At 37.5% G+C, this 15,820-nt stretch overlaps 1 pseudogene; it reads left to right on the top strand.

The window, feature by feature from the left end:
• The first annotated feature begins 4,091 nt into the window (after positions 1 to 4,091).
• Positions 4,092 to 4,790, top strand: LOC102820454 (annotated as a pseudogene).
• The last annotated feature ends 11,030 nt before the right edge of the window (positions 4,791 to 15,820 follow it).

The following is a 15,820-nucleotide window of genomic DNA, read 5'->3' as shown; positions in this document are numbered from 1 at the left end:
GATTCTACCTTCCTCCATGCCCTCTGGATCTAGGTTCCCTCTTGAAAGCTTGTAAGCCAGTCACATCTTGCCTTTGTAGTCCCCCGCCCATTTTGGGTAGCCAATGTCCAAGTTACCCATCCCTGTCTACTCTGTGTGTGGAGGGGGTGGGAAAGTTCCTTGCTGTAAGGAAGTGTATAGATCTTGATGGAAGATATGTCAAAAAATAATAGTTTCACATTTTTATATTTTAATTTAATAAACATTTCTGTGATTTTGTAGCACTACATTTTACTTATACATGTACATAACTATGCTAAATTCATAATCTTTATTTCTTCTAGCAGGACTATGTGACATAGACAGGCTGGATGTTACCAAACCTACTTTCTCTTCTTCCAAGACATCCAGAATCGCTGTAGTTACATACAACCATGTGTGTGAGAACTAGCCTTTGACTGGAAGTGATATGTTCAAAAAAACTTCCCCTGTGTTCTTCTCATTGCTCTTATCTTCATTCCACTGGCTTTAATGGAGTTAGGCGCTATGGCTTAATGCGCCAGACTGCAAAGCCATTTGAACTGCAAGGTTGGCAGTTCAAGCTCACCAGTTGCTCCTCAGAAACCCTATACAGGGTTGCTATGGGTTGGAGCTGACTCGATGGCACTTAAACAACAACAACAACAATACTAATTTCCAGACTCAGAAATCATGTGTTGAAAATGGCAGATTCTTTGCCACTAACTCACTAAGTTATTAAAACCCTGCATGGAGAAGAATTTTCCTGCTGACCTGTTTACTCATGCCATTATTGTTACATGACCAAAAAGCAAACTTACACTGTTATACTTCATTGAAAATTATAGCTTTGTTTTTCTGTTTTGCTTGTGTCTTTGTCACAAAAGTTAATATTTCACTAATTAATATTAGATGAAAGGTAATATTAATCAACCATACCCAGGGGTATTGCTAGAACATGCCTACTCTTTATTTTTCATGCCTCAAAACTTCCCCATCATTGTAGAATTTCTTGGTATAAGAGCTCTCAACTTTTCTGTGTTGTAAAACAGGCAGCCCCTTGATGCCTATGATCTCTTTATTGGAAGAATGTTTTTAAATGCTGAAAATAAATCATGTGGATAGATGGCTACTATCAATTCATTTTCCACTGATTGACATCTACGTACAGCAAAATGATATGCTCCCCAGTCATTCATAATCCTCACAATCATAGTCATGGTCAAGTTCATTGTTGCTGTTAGACTAATTCATCTCACCTAGGGTCTCCCTCATCCTCATCAACCCTCTACTTCAACAAACATGATGTTGTCTTCCAGAAATGAATCCTTCCTGATGAGATGCCTAAAGCAAAAAAGTCAGAAATTGTTCTCTTGTAACCCATAGGTTTTCATTGGCTAATTCTTGGAAGTAGATTCTTATGCCTTTTTTTCTTTCTTTTTTTGGTTTGGATGCTCAGCTGAAGCCTGTGTGTCATTAGGAACCTGGCTGGTACTTGAAATACAAAAGGCATAGATTCCAACATCACAGCAACACACAAGCCTCTAGAGAATGGCAAACTGATAGACATGTAGTAAAAATAAACCAAATAGGTTATAAAATGTTCTCGAGCATGAAATCTGAAGGATTTTTGCCTGTGAAAGACTCCAGTCTAGCAGAGCTTAATTCTGTCAGATTTGAATTTTTCTTGAGTACCATATACCTCTGACAGCTTAACTGCCATCGTTAGTAACAAAGTATATTTAAAAGTGGGTTTGGGACCAATTCCCTCACAGGAATATTCCTAGACACATCCCTTAATGGTCACCTAGCTGTGATGTCAAACTTCTAGAGTCTGAGAGACTGTAAGCTTTACTCTCTGCAATAGTCCTCTCCCTGCTCTTTTGTAGGCACAGCATGAATATGTCATGCACGGCTGCTGCCATCAATCATAGTTGTGGGAGGAGATTCCTTTGTTCTCTGTGTCTTATGAAGGTCACTATATGGAGATAGAGCTTTGGAAACTCATCATGTTGCCTATGTTTTCCCTTGCCATGGTGATCTATGTATATCTTTGTCTTGTGTTTGTTGTTGTTGTTATGTGCCGTGGAGTCAGTTCCGACTCATAGCGACCCTGTACAGGGTTGTGTTTACTCTTATTTAAATTAAAGCGATAAAATGTATGATGTTCTTTTGAGTGACAATACCAAAACAAAAGATTTTAAATTGAGTCAAGTTAGAAAGAAATTTTATTTTTTACAGTGTAAAGTCTAACTGATGTTGCTTGCCTTGAATAGAACATTGAATTTGGGGGTGGTCTTTGTCAAAGCAACACACATGTCAAGTTGGACAGTTAGTCAATGTTGATATTTTATTTTGATGGTTACTAGTATAGACATCCTAATTCACAAAAATACATTGAAGCATTTGGAATAAATGCTTCCACAGTTAGTATTACAACGCACATTTAATCTTCTCTTAAGGAATACCAAAATTCTCCAAGGATTTTTGAGTTAGACTCCAATGCAGTTAGGTTTTAGTTTAAAGATCAATGAGCTCATTTTTGGCTAGATAAATTATTTTGATATAGTTTGTATCAGAAACTGTTCAGTAACACATAATTAAAATCATTGGTCCCATTCTGCTTATCGATCAACAAAACGATTGCAAAGAAGGCATGTGTTACAGATGTCTGACTAAGTAGTTGGTAGCTGAACAATGCCAGGACTTGGGTTGCCTGAGAGTATTCTGAGAATTGGCTCATAGCATTATACAAGAAGACTGTGATCATGAGTGATCTATGTTAGACTTAATAACTACCATAATTTAAAAGACTATTTTGAAATATCTATAGCAACTGTAATGTGATAGGGCAATATCTGATTTCTACTGGTGAAAAGGCACAAGTACTGCCAATATTCCCATGGCTTTTTGCCTGCATTTATAGTAAAAGGAAATACTAAATTTTGGTTAAAGTCATTGAAAATACAGGGTTTTTTTTCTTCTTGGTCAAGTTCAAGCACTCCTTGAATTTAATCCATAGACTCCTTAGGGAAAGGTGTGGACGCTTTATAAGAACCTCTACTCCAAGCCCTAGAGATAAGCTTGCACTGAGTAGTCCGTTTTTTTCTCCTAAATTGCTATGCATGTAGATATAGCCTTTATCTGGCCAAGGCTATGTCCTGAAATGTGAAAGCAATTAATTTCTCCCTTCTTTTATCTCTAATGGCATCTTCTACCTTTTTCCCTGCCCTTATCATGTGGCAGAACTGACAACAAAGAGATATGTTATTGGAAATCAACTTTTAGGCCTTGTTGTATGCTACGCTGTCTTGCCAGGAGAGAGTAAGTCTTTTGTGTCAGTTTCTCAAGGTTTGTTGTTCTCAGCAGAGTGAGATTGAGGGACTTCGTTCAACTTTCTAATCTCTAAAAACAGTCTTGTTTGCTAATAGTTTTAGCCACTACACTCTTCAGTTAGGATAATTCTAAGCATTAAATTAAGTATGCACACATGTGTGTGCATAGGCATAAATATAGGCATTCAGAATAATTTAACATTATCAGTATACACAATTGTTAGTGTAATATGTTTACGACATAATAAACAACAAGAAGAGTTGACCTGAGTCTTGTTGTTGCTGTTGTTATGTGTCATCAAGTTAATTCTGACTCATGGGGACTGTCTGTGCACAACAGAATGAAACCCTGCCTGGTCATGCAGCGTCCTCACAATTGTTAGGCTTAGCCCACTGCTGCTGTCGCTAAGTCTGTCTGTCTAGTTGAGGGGTTTTCCAATCTCTGGTAGTTGGCTCAAATAATGACTTAGAATATAAGCTCCATAAATGTTTGCTAAAGTGAACAAAAGCAGTGTTGGTGAAAGATTCTTTCTTTTCTTTTTCTTTTTTTATCATTATAAAACTATACATAATACAATATTTTCCAATTCAAGATTTTTCATTTATGAAATTCAAGCAGCAGGCTGCAACAATGAGGGATTCTGTGGGCAAAATATTGAATGACACATGGAGTATTAAAAGAAGATGGAAGAGTGGATTCGGCCTCTGAAGCAGTTTGGTAGCATGGTATCTGCTGAAATTTCCTAAACATGAGCAGCTATGGTGGCAGCTTTTCAGAAGGTGGCAAAGTTCCAGCAGCCAGAGCACAGAGAGTGAAGCCAGCCCAGCTTTTGAAAACATCTGGGCCTGCTGGAGAAAAAGAAAGGTTACAAACTTCATGCAGATGACTATCGTAAAAAACAAGACTACCTCAGAGCGCTCCAGAAGAAGGCTCTTGAAAAAAATCCAGATGAATTCTACTATAAAATGACTCAGGTTAAAATCCAGGATGGGGTTCATATTGTTAAGGAGACGAAAGAACAAGCAACTCCAGAACAGCTGAAGCTGATGAGAACTCAAGATGTCAAATATAGAGAAATGAAAAGAGTTGCAGAAGCTAAGAAAATGGAAAGACTCAAATCAGAGCTCCATCTGCTGGACTTCCATGGGAAACAACAGAATAAGCATGTGTTCTTTTTTGACACCAAAAAAGAAGTTGAACACTTTGATGTTGTAACTCACCTGTGCACAGCCCTGGAACTAGTTGGCATTATCTTTAATAGACCCACAATAGAGACCTTGAGGAAGGAAAAAGTGAAAGGAGTTACCCATCACATTCAACAAACAGAAGGACTGTTTGTTGCACAGAAAATTCAAACACGCAAAAATCTTCTAGATAAAACTCAGAAGGCTAAGGTAAAGAATGCCACAGTAAATTCTCTGGCTATTTACAAATTTCAGAGTCATCAAATATGTTGATGTATTTTAGATAAATGTTGTCATACTGTATAGACAAGAATTCAGCTTTCTCCCCAACTAGGAACTTCACATTCCATTAGTCCATAGGGCTTGACCTATCTGTAGTCCTACTTTGTTGTGAATTTAAGGTGTGATTGCTCTACATAAACAACATCAAAGCCAAAAAAAAAAAAAAAAAATGGAGAATACAAAAAGTCACTGTAATAAAAAGAATTGGTTGGTGTTCAACCATTTCAAGAGGTAGCACATGATCAAGAACCAATGGTATTGAAGAAAAAAGTCCAAGATGCACTGAAAGGATTGGCTGTAGGAATTAATGGAATACAATTTGAAATAGTACAACAAACCAATGCTCATTCATCTATGCCAAGAATTTTGAAAGAAATTTACCTGGTTAAAATTGAAAGAGACCCATATTTGTGCCCATTCCAAAGAAGGTGACAACAGAATGCAGAAGCCATTTAACAATATCATTAATAACACATGCAAGTACAATTTTGCTGTACATAAGTCAAATATGACTGTACCAGTACATGAACATGGAGCTGCCAAAAACTTAAGATGGATTCAGACAAGGGTATAAAATGAGGGAAATCATTGCTGACATCAAATAGATGAAGCCTGGCTGTAAGCGGAGAATACCAGAAAGATAGTTACTGCGCTTTATTTACCATACGAAGTCATTCTACTGTGTGAACCATAACAAACTATGGGAACATCAAGAATAGTGGGAATTCTGGAACACTTAACTGTGCTCATGAGGAATCTGTACATAAATGAAAAGGCAGTTGTTTGAACTGAACAATGGTATACTAAATGGTTTTAAATCAGGAAATGTGGCAGTGATATATCCTTTCACCATGCTTACTCAATCTATATGCTGAACAATAATCAGAAAAGCTTTATTATATGAAGGATAATATGGCATCAAAATTTGGGAATGACTCATGAACAACCTGTGATATGCAGAACACAAAACTTTGCTTGTTGGAAATTAAGAGGACTTGAAATACTTATTGGACCAACAAATAACATCATGATCTTGAAGTCGCCAAAGACTTCATCTTGCATGGATCCACAGTTGACATTCATGGAAGCGGCAGTCAAGAAATCATATATGTTGCATCAGGCAAATCTGCTGCAAAAGACCTGTTTAAAGTGTTAAGGAACAAAGATGTCACTTTGAAGAACAATGTGTGCCTGACCCAAACTATGGTATTTTCAATATTCATGTAAACATTGAACAATGGATAAGGAAGAACGGAGAAAAAGTGAAACATTTGAAATTTGGTGTAACAACAAATAGGCGTTGTACATATTGGTTTAAATGCAATTCAAACTCACCAGCTTCTCCTCAGAAACCCTACAGAGGATCACTATGAGGCAGGACCGACTCAGTGGCACTTAACAAAAACAACAGTAACAACCATGCACTGTCAGAAGAGCAAATAAATCTGTCTTGGAAGAAGTAAACGAGAATGCTCCTAATAAGAAGTGAGGATGGTGAGCCTTTTGGGACATGTCAGGAAGGAGCAGTCCCTGGAGAAGGATATCATTCCTGGTAAAGTGAAAGGCCAGAAGAAAAAGAAGTAAGAACCCCAATGAGATGGATTTGCACAGTGGCAGTAAAAATGGGCTCAATCATAGCAGTAATTCAGAGGATGCTGTAGGACCAGGCTGTGTTTGATTCTGTTGTTCATGAGTCAGTATCTACTCAATAGCACCTAACAACAACAACTCATTCAGTGAAACTAATTACGTTGATCATATTTTAAAGTCAATATCCATTATCAAATTTTTCATCATCATAAACAGAAAGGCATTTCTTTCTTAGCAGTATTTTCCCCTTTCCTTTTCCTTCCTGCAACTGATAACCACTAATAAACTCTGATCTCTATAATTATGTTATTTTAGGTATTTCATCCAACACTAATCTGTGTTGACTGTGCACTGTAGCATGTTGCTGTGATGCTTGAAGCTATGTAAAAGAACAACATTGATATCCTAGAGATAAGTGAGCTGAAATGGACTGGTATTGATCATTTTAAATCGGACAATCACATGGTTTACTACATTAGGAATGATAAATTGAAGAATGGCATAGAGGGGATGATGAAGTGGAAAAGAATGGTGTCACATTCATCATCAAAAAGAAAATTTCAAGATCTATCTTGAAGTCTAATGCTGTGATAGGATAGTATCCATATACCTACAAGGAAAAACAGTTAATACCAATATTACTCAAGTTTATGCACTAAACACTAAAGACAATGAAGCTGATATTTAAGCATTCCACCAACTTCTTCAGTCCTGAAATTGGTTAAACATATAATCAAGATGTACTGATTATTATTGGTGATTGGAATTCAAAGGCTGGAAAAAAGGAGGAAGGAAAATAAGTCCTTGGTGATAAAAATGATGCTGGAGATCACATAATAGAATTTTGCAAGACCAATGACTTCTTCACTGCAAAAGCCTTTTTTAAACAACATAAAAGACAACTATATACATGGACTTTAACAAATGGGATATGCACACATCAAATTGACAACATCTGTGGAAAGAAATGGTGGGAAAGCTTTATATCATCAGCCAAACAAGGCCAGGGACAGACTGTGAAACAGACCCTGTTGCTCGTGTGTAAGTTCAGGCTGAAGCTGAAGAAAATTAAAATGAGTCCACAAGATCCAAAATATGACCTTGAATATATCCTATCTGAATTTAGAGATCATCTCAAGAATAGGTGTGATGCATTAGATACTAATGACTGAAAACCAGTTGGGTGATGACATCAAGAATATCATACAGGAAGAAAAAGCCAAAGGTCATTAAAAGGATAAGGATGGGAAAAAAAAAAAAAAGAAAAAAAAATATCATACAGGAAGAAAAAGCCAAAGGTCATTAAAAGGATAAGGATGGGAAAAAAAAAAAAAAGAAGAATAAAAAGGTTTTCAGAAGAGACTGGAAGAAATGAGGACGTAAAAGAGTGGAACAGAAAATTTCAAAGGGCAATTCAAAAACACAAATTCAAATATTATAATGAAATGTGCAAAGATCTGCAGTTAAAAAAGCAAAATAGAAGAACATGCTCAGCATTTCTTAAACTGAAATATATGAGGTAAATATTCAACCTTCAACTTGAAATATTGAAGGATTCTTTGAGCAAACACTGAATGATGCAGAAAACATCAAAAGGAAATGGAAGGAAAACACAGATTCACTGTACCAAAAAGAAATGGTCGATCTTCAGCCATTTCAAGAGGTAGCATATGATCAAAAGCCAATGGTATTGAGTAAAGAAGTCCAAGGCAATAGCAAAGAACAAGACTCCAGGAATTAATGGCGTACAGATTGAAATCTTTCAACAAACTGATTCAGCACAGGAAGCATTCAATCAGATATTTCTAGAAATTTGGAAGATAGCTACCTGGCCAACATATTGGAAGAGATCCATATTTGTCCCCATTCCTATGAGAGGTGATACCACAGGATACAGAAGCCATCAGACAATATCATTAATACCACATGCCAGTAAAATTTTGCTAAAGTTGATTCAAAAACGGCTGCAACAATATATCAACAGAGAACTGCCAGAGGTTCAAGGTAGATTTAGATGAGGATGTGGGAAGAGGGATATCTTTGCAGATGTCAGTTGGATCTTGGCTGAAATCAGAGAATGCCAGAAAGATGTTTACCTATGCTTTATTTGCTACACAAAGATTTTTGCCTGTGTATATTATGACAGACTATAGATACAATTGCGAAGATTGGGTATTCCAGAACACTTAATTGTGCTCATGAGGAACCTGCAATATAGTCATTCAAAGAGAGTAAGGGGACACTCGATGATTTAAAATCAGGAAAGGTGTGCACCAGGGGTATATCCTTTCACCATATTTCTGCAATCTGTATGTTGAGCAAATAATCCAAGAAACTGGATTATATTAAGAATAATGTGGCATCAGGATTGGCAGAAGATTCTTTAGCAACCTTTAATGTTCAGATTATATAACCTTGCTTGCTGAAAGTGAAGAGGACTTAAAATACTGATGAAAATCAAAGATCACAGTCTTCAGTTTGGGTTACACTCGTAAAGAAAACAAAAGTCCACATCACTAGACCAATAAATAACATTGTGATAAATGGAGAAAAGATTGAAGTCGTCAAAGACTTCATTTTGCTTAAATCCACCATCAACTCTCATGTAAACAGCAGTCAAGAAATAAAATGACTATTGCATTAGGTAAGTCTGATGGCCAAGAAGACTTCTTTAAAGTGTTGAATAACAAAGATGTCAGCTTGATGACTTAAGTGAGCCTGACTCAAGCCATTATCTTTTTAATAGCCTCATATGCATGTGAAAATTGGACAGTTATTAAGGAAGGTCACAGAAGAATTGCTGCATTTGAGTGATGGTATTGGAGAAGAATATTAAAGTATATTAACTGCCAGAATTACAAACAAATCTATCTTGGAAAAAGTATAATTCTTTTTAGAAGCCAAGATGACCAGACTTCGTCTCTCATACTTTGGGCACAAAGTATGTGGCCAGACACTGGAGAAAGACATCATGCTTGGTAAAGTGGAGGCTCAGCAGAAAAACAGGGAGACCTCCAATGAGATGGATTGGTACAGAAGCAGCAGCAATGTGTTCAGATGTAGCAGCAGTTGTAAGGATGGTGCAGGACCGAATAGTGTCCACTTCTGTTTTACTTAGTGTTGCTATGGGCCAGAACTGACTCGATGACACCTAACAACAACAGATATTTCATGTTAGTAAGTTCATGCAATATTTATATTTTTGTGATTGATGTATTTCACTCAGCATATTGTAGCATGTATCAGGACTTTGTTTTTATATAGTAGTAATATTCCATTGCACGAATCTACCATATTTTGCTTATCCATTGATCTATATATAGACATGTAATTATGTCTACCTTTAGGCTATTGTGAATTGTTCTGCAATGAACACTTTTTACATGTGTCTGTGCTCCTACTTACATGTCTCTTGGGTATATATCTAGGAGTGAAACTTCTGGGTCCTATAATATTTCTCTGCAGGCTAAGCACTGAACTTTGAATCAAACAACTGCTCTGTGGGAGGCAGATGAGGTTTTCTGTTCCTGAAAAGATGTACAACATCAGAAAATCCTATGTAAGGCCACTGTGAATCTGACTGATTCAATGGCGCTTAACAACAACATATTTCTATGTTTACATTTTTTATAACCACCAATGTTTCCTATAAGAGCTGTACCATTTTGCATTCTCAGAAGCATTGGATTAGGGTAATGATTTTCACATATCCTTGCCAACATTGGTTGTTTCCCTGTACTACCTATTTATTTATTTATTTTGGCTTTATCGTTGTTGTTAAATGCCATTGAGTCGGTTCCGACCCATAAAGATCCTGTAATGGATTCCCATGGAGCGGCTGGTAAGCTTGAGCTGCCAACCTTGTGGATCAAACCAATTTTACAGTCCAGTGCATTAACCCACAGCACCACACACCTTATCATAGCTATAAAGATGATTTCAAAATATCGCAGCTATACATGTATCTACACTAACTGGCAACATTTGGTTTCAACTGTTAGTATAAGTTGGTATGTAGTAAACACTCAGTAAACTTTGTTGTTGTTGTTGTTAAGTGCCATCGAGTCAATTCCAACCCATAGCCACCCTGTATAGGGTTACCAAGGAGCAGCTGGTGAACTTAAACAGCTGACCTTACAGTTCAAATGTCTTTGCAGTCTGGCGCATTAACCCACAGTGCCACAGTAAACTTTAGTCACTATAATAAGTATTAGAAGTAATAGTATTCATAGTTTTTATTTCATCACCATGAGATAAGTGCCAAAGGATATTGAAATGTTCAAGGTTATCTACAATGAATTCTATATCTGATTCTTATTAAACTCTTGTGTCTGTTAGAAAGTTTGAGAGTTTGTTTTGTCCTCCACTTTCAATTCGAAACAGCTGTCACCCTGAATTACTCTGAGGCTTCCTACAACCAATTTATTGATCAATTCTCAATTACAATTTATTATCTACTATGAACTTGGAATCAAGAAAATGCAAGTCTCTTTGGATTATATACAGAATAATACTAAAGAGGAAGATATACTTATCCTATGAGTAAATGCATCTACTGTTTGTTGGCTTTTAGTATCTTTTCATTTAATTTTCCAATGATTTTATTATTTCTTTTGTGGTTGGCTATTATTTTATGGTTGAATTTCCATTTCTAGAAAGATTCATTTTCTGGATAAATGTATAAATGTTCTAATCAGTAAAGTATTGTGTTTTCACAAGTAGCTAAAACCATTTTCTTCTTAATCTCTTTAACATAATCATCTTCCCAATTCTCAGTCCTTATAATAAGGCAACAAAGTCCAACAAAACATCTATGAATTCGTGGATGAAAGCCAGTAAAGTGGGTAACTTTCAAGAATCAGTGGCCATTTCAACATTCTATGATTCACACAATTCGAACAATTAGCCCTCTGGTATATGTAGAGATGAATTAGATTGGCTAGGCACCACAATGACATTTTTTCTCATACTTCAGATTCCAACTATAAAACAAAGGATGATATTTCTTCTTGTCAACACATTGACATGCCTTATGTGATTGCTGGCTCCTGCTGGTGGGCAGAGGCAGGGCTGTGGCTTAGCCGCATAGGAAGATGTGGATAAAGCTACATAGTCCTTAAAGCTTGGACAGAGGAGCAAATACCAGAACTTTGAGCTCAGCAAGTGGTGTATCATTCTTGATGTATTTCTTGCTGTCTAACCAGTGGTAATATCAATTTCATAAATCTTATCCTATGGCGGAGACAAGTTAGGTTTGATAGGAAATTTTGTGTTTAGGAAGAGTATGCCTACGGGGCTTTTAACCAGAATAGTATAGAGTTGTTTGTGCCACTCATTTACAGTTCTGGATAGTCCACTCTAGCTAGATAGATTTCAAGATTTATGGTGACATCAGGCTCCAGAATAGTGTATTTTTACATGCTCTTATGTCACTTTCCAGTTGAGAGACACTTCCCACGGTCCCTACTGTTTTAGCTGGACACTTCTGGCTTTCAGAATAGGCCTGGTCTTGGGAATAAGAACCTTCTCAGTATAAGGTGTAACTTTCTTAGCACACATCAATAGCATGGCCATACAAGAAGCGAATCTCATGGAAACAGGAGCATCTCCTGTGGGTAAGTTTGGCTCACTGGGAAGTTCAAGTGTCCAGGAGTTTAAATCATTGACTTCAGTTCTCACCCTGATCATTGGATCATTGAGTTAGCCTCAGGCTGATGTCTGAAGCTCTCTGGACATTAGTGGGAAACCATGAAAGTGCACCTTTAAAGAGAAAATTTCTTTTGAGGAGCATGATTTACTGACACTCTCAATTGGTACACCCTCAGGATCCACCACAACATTTAATACAAACCCTACCCCAAATGTTTCCAGATCATGACTGACAGATATACCAGTTCTTTTTCAAGTGTCATATCTGCATTATAGTATGAAACTCATCATATGAATTTGCCTTCATAAATATCATGCACATTAAATTACATTTTGGCATCTGCTTTTCAGAGGACCTGAACTGACACAATCAATTTTTGTTAGGTGTGGTTGGTGGGTTTGAACCACCAATCATTCAGTTCAAAATTATTCAGTGTTTATCCTCTCGTATCCAACACAATCAATTGCTGTTGTTGTTAAGTACCTTCAAGTTGGTTCTGGCTCATATCGACCCTGTATGGGGTTTCCAAGGAGCAGCTGGTGAGTTTGAATCATCGACTGTGTGATTCAAATCAAACTTTGTTCCTTTATCCCACAGCACCACACTAGGACACCACACAATCAATTGTTGTTAATATTGTTAAGTACCGCCAAGTTGGTTCCAACCCATAGTGACCTGTATAGCGTTTCCTAAGAGCAACTGGTGAGCTTGAACCACTGACCTGTGGTTCAAACTGACTTTTCAGTCCAGCACATTAACCCACAGTACCACACCAGGACTCCAACACAATCAATTAGTAGACATTTATTAATTTTTGCTTTCCTTGAATATTTTCCCTCTTATAATAATCACAATCTCAGAGAAGAACAAACAAATTGGCAGAGAGGGTAGAAGTACAGTGAGGATCTCCATCAGCAACAACTAAGAATACCAGACCAAGCAGGTTCAGGGGATGGTCCCAGAACTCTAAACCACATATCAAAGAATTATTTAGAAAGCTTGAAGGCTTACAGCCAGTGGATTTTGTAGCAGAAGCAAGAAATCCAGTGCTTTCTAATCCAAGATGTTCAGCTGCTCCCAGAGCAACCATCTTGGGCTCAACTGAGTAGGGGAAGGAGGAGAGCAGCCACAGATGCCTGACAGAACTGCAGATAAAGTTGTGGACATTGTTTTTTTGTTTTTGTTTTTTTTATATCTGTTCATTGTTCTCTTGCTGTCTGTGCACCTCCATTCTGGTGACTAAAGGGGGTGTCTGAGTGAGTGGACACCCCACCCCCACCCCACCCCCAGAGGATTCTATTACACATGTGCACAGATCTCAAAATTTAAAGGAACAGTTGCCACTTAAAACCTAAAGGCAGCACAAAATGGCCACAGCCAGCCCTAAACTGTTTATCACTAGGAAAAAGGCCTGAATGGTGGTTGTGAAGTGGGACAGGCAGACTAAAAAGGAAACCGGCTGAAAACTAAATTCTGAGTTACATCATAATGACCAACAGTGGCATCTTGAAATTTCTCAGGGGGCCTTGGAAGAAGCCTGAAAACAAAAAGCCAAAAGAAGACATTAAAATCATACTCATATTAGGCTACAGAGGTTTGTTGGTTTGTTTGTTTTTTTCTTTTCTTTTCTCTCTTTTCTGTGATTATAGACTACAGCATCCAATCTGTCTTTTTTTGCTGTTGCTGTTTTGCTTTTGGTCCCTTCTTATCTTTAGGGGGCTCTTTCTCACCCTACATTACCCAAGAAGAGACAGTAGTTGCTTTCATATAGTGAAGCTACAATTACACTCTATAAAATCCCACAATCCAGACAAAAATCAATACCAGCTGCTATATACCAGGTAAGCAGCCAAAATCTGAAACAGTTACTCTGAGTCACATAATAAGAGGAGTGAAAAGGATAGCCCATTTCCTGATCATATCTACTGGGAGGCAATCAGAAAGCATACAAATTACCAAAACACACTCATCTAAGTATTAAGGTCACCGCTAACTACTGAATATGCCCAAGAAACAGTAACAAATGGCCATATAAGCACATGTACAGAAACAAGATAAAGTTCCTGAGGCGAATGATCTAGAGGTAGACCTACACTCCATACAGGAAGGAGGGCAGGCTTTGGAAATGTCTGAGAAAAAAATCAGAAAAAAATGATTAGAAAATGTATCAAAACCCTTTAAAATGGAATTGAGAAAAATAAGGAAGAAGTCAGGAAAGCGCTAAAGGAAAACTCAAATAAGACAGATATAGCATTGAAAACAATTAAAAGCCTACATAAAGAGGTCAAAATGATTAATAATAGAATATCAGAAATGGACAATACACTGAAAGGCAAGGGAGTAGAATTTAAGAGATAGAAGTCAGGACTAGTGAGATGGAAAACAAATCTTTCAATACCACTAAGATAGAAGAACAAGCAGAAAATAGGGAGGGAAATCTGAAGAAGGTCTAAGATTGATGTTGGATGACATGAAAAGGAATAACTTAAGAATTATAGGCATTCCAGAACAGGAAGAATCTCACAAGTCCACAGAGGAGATAGTTGAAGAACTGCTGGAAGAAAATGTCCCTAACATTCTGAAAAGCAAAAAGATAATCCTTCAAGAAACTCAATGAATCCCAGGAAGGATAGACCCTAAAAGAAAATAACCAAAACATATAATAATCAAATTCTCCAAAATCAAAGACAAAGACAGAAACCTGAAAGCAGCTAGGGAAAAGAGAAGTGTTACATACAAAGGCAAGCAAACTGCATTAAGCTCAGATCGCTCAGCAGAAACCATGAAAGCAAGAATACAATGGGGAGACATATATAGAACACTGAAAGAAAAACACTGCCAACCAAGAATCCTTTACCTAACAAAGCTGTCAATCAAATACAACAGTGTAATCAAAACATTCCTGGATAAACAAAAGCTAAGGGAATTTTCCAAAGCCAACCCTGCATTGAAAAACATCCTAAAAATAGTTGTTTGGACTGAGAACCAACAAAATCAGACAACAACCCGAGATTGGCATACAGAGCAGCACCATGCAGAACTCAATCAACAAATGGAAGAACAGAACAAAATGATAAGGACAAATTCAGAAGATCTGGGAGGTCAGTCTACAATCAAAACAATTACAATGTGAAAGAAGTTAAACACAGAGCTCCAGGTGGTGAGAAGGTCAGGTAGATTACAGGATAAAATAAACTGTCTCAAATGGAGGGAAATTTTAATGGAATATAAGGTAACTACAATGGTGGGGTTGGGATTGGGGTGGGGGGTTACAGGGAGGTAGAGTGAGGGGATGGTAGAGCAAAGGGTAGGGGGAAGACACATCATAGTTCAGATGTTGGGGAGGGCAACACAAGGAAGGGGAATGGGTGGAAGAACAAGTTAGATAGGGAACACTGAGACCGGTTTGCATGGGCGAAATGGGACAGAGGTAAAGAGTGATGCATGCGCAACCTTGGAATAACAGGGCTCTGTGATACAGGGATCTAGGTATAGATTGAAGAGGGGAAATAATACTAAGATGCTTGCCTGTGTTATGGATATTGGTTTCCTTTGCATTCTGTTATAAAATAGACACTTGAGTGGGATAGAAAGGAACGTCAGGAAATGATTACAGAAAGCTTGTAAACCTGTCTTCAGTCTATAACTGATTGGAATACCTAAAAGGTCTTCTAAAACTTGCTCAGTGAAATAGGCCTCTTGCAGAGCCTTTGCAGTGTATATAGGACCTTAGGTGGAATCCTGAGTCCCATCCAGAACCTTCTGAGGTGGGACATTCCCA

Source organism: Chrysochloris asiatica, unplaced genomic scaffold (genome assembly GCF_000296735.1).
Source record: "Chrysochloris asiatica unplaced genomic scaffold, ChrAsi1.0 scaffold00016, whole genome shotgun sequence".
In the NCBI taxonomy this organism is placed as follows: Eukaryota; Metazoa; Chordata; class Mammalia; order Afrosoricida; family Chrysochloridae; genus Chrysochloris; species Chrysochloris asiatica.
This window is presented reverse-complemented; position numbering and strand designations above follow the sequence as displayed.